Below are 2,029 nucleotides of genomic sequence, written 5' to 3'. Positions count from 1 at the left end.
GATCTTCAAGAAAGGAAGGAGAGTGGATCCGGCTAACTACAGGCCCATTAACCTGACTCCTATCGTGGGGAAGATCCTAGAAAAGTTTATTAAGGAGGCCATCCTTGAGGGACTGGCCAAGGCCAACAACCTAAGGGATAGCCAGCATGGGTTTGTTGCGGGTAGGTCTTGCTTGACCAATCTCATTTCCTCCTACGACCAGGTGACCTAGCACCTAGACAAGGGAAAAGAGATGTCATATATCTTGACTTCAAAAAAGCTTTTGATCTGGTATCCCATGATCACCTCTTGGCGAAACTGGCCAATTGTGATCTTGGGTCCAACATGATCCACCGGCTGGGAAATTGGCTCTGTTATCTGACCCAGAGGGTAGTAATTGGTGGCAGTCATTCATCATGGTGTCCTGTGACCAGTGGGGTCCCCCCAGGACTCTGTCTTTGGACCCATATTGTTCAACATCTTCATTAATGATGTGGATATTGGAGTCAGGAGCGGACTGGCCAAGTTTGCCAATGACACTGAACTTTGGGGCAAAGCATCCATACCAGAAGACAGGCAGATGATCCAGGCTGACCTGGACGAGCTCAGCAAATGGGCGGATGAGAACCTGATGGTGTTTAACACTGAAAAATGCAAGGTTCTCCACCTTGGGAACAGAAACCTGCAGCATCCTTATAGCTTCGGCAGTGCTACACTGGCTAGCACTACGGAAGAAAGAGACTTGGGGGTCATCATTGACCACAAGATGAACATGAGCCTGCAATGTGATGCTGTGGCTAGTAAAGCGACCAAAACGCTGGCTTGCATCCATAGATGCTTCTCAAGCAAATCCCAGGATGTCCTTCTCCCCTTGTACTCAGCCCTGGTGAGGCCACAGCTGGAGTATTGCGTCCAGTTTTGGGCTCCACATTTCAAAAAGGATGTGGAGAAGCTTGAGAGAGTCCAGAGAAGAGCCACACGCATGATCAGAGGTCAGGAAAACAGACCTTACAATGACAGGGTGAAAGCCATTGGGGCTCTTTAGCCTGGAAAAGCTCAGGCTCGGGGTGATCTGATGGCCACCTGTAAGTTTATCAGGGGTGACCACCAGTTTGTGGGGGAATGTTTGTTCACCAGAGCGCCCCAAGGGATTACGAGGTCGAACGGTCATATACTACTACAAAACTGTTTCAGGCCAGACATAAAGAAGAATTTCTTTACTGTCCGAGCCCCCAAGGTCTGGAACAGCCTGCCATTGGAGGTGGTTCAAGCACCTGCACTGAACACCTTCAAGAGCAAACTGGATGCTTATTTTGCTGGGATCCTATGACCCCACCTGACTTCCTGCCCTTTGGGTGGGGGGCTGGACTCAATGATCTTCCAAGGTCCCTTCCAGACCTAATGTCTATGAAATCTATGAAATCATATGCAAAATCTTATTTACTCTGTACAATGCATATGCTTAGCTTTACAAATCAGTGTTTAAGTTTGTCTTAAAACTTAAGTTTTAAGTTCAAGGCAGCTACATAGCACTATATAATACACTATGATTGAGGTAGAAACCATTTCTTCAATTACTTCTTTGGACCTCTGGGCATATCTAGTATTTCCTTACCTTTGTAGTATTTGTCTAAAAAAGTCTATTTTCAAGACAGGTTAAAAAAAAAAAAAACCCAAAAACTGTAGATGTTAGGTGCACCAATGCATCGGTTCAATATCGGATCAGTACCACTTTACAAAAAAATTGACTATATCAGAAATCGGCTTTTTTTGCCTGATGTGGCCAGTTATGTGGCCAAGAAATGCCCTGTGTATGTGCACAGCCCGGCAGCTTGGAGAGCTGCATCCAGCTGTTAAGTCTGTTGTTGTGGAAAGGCAGGGGGAAGAGAAGAGGCGTGAGGCACGGGGGGGACAACAGATCAAGACCCCTGTGGTGAGGGAGGGAGTGGGGGTGGGGCTGGGGCTGGAGCAGGCACTGCCCAGCTGGGGCATGGCACGGGATGGAGTCGGACGGACGGTGGTAGGAGGGGGCAGCTCCTGCCACTGCACA

The 2,029-nt window shown here is 48.1% G+C and overlaps 1 protein-coding gene across 4 annotated transcripts in view; it reads right to left on the bottom strand.

Moving 5' to 3' along the window:
* The window catches only part of ACTR3B (ARP3 actin related protein 3 homolog B), a 46,608-nt gene that overhangs the window by 31,335 nt on the left and 13,244 nt on the right, over positions 1-2,029 (bottom strand). The window lies entirely within an intron of this gene.

This window comes from Crocodylus porosus, unplaced genomic scaffold (assembly GCF_001723895.1).
Source record: "Crocodylus porosus isolate Cpor-Errol unplaced genomic scaffold, CroPor_comp1, whole genome shotgun sequence".
Lineage (NCBI taxonomy): Eukaryota > Metazoa > Chordata > Crocodylia > Crocodylidae > Crocodylus > Crocodylus porosus.
The sequence above is the reverse complement of the archived record's forward strand: the minus strand, read 5'-3'. Positions and strand labels throughout refer to the sequence as shown.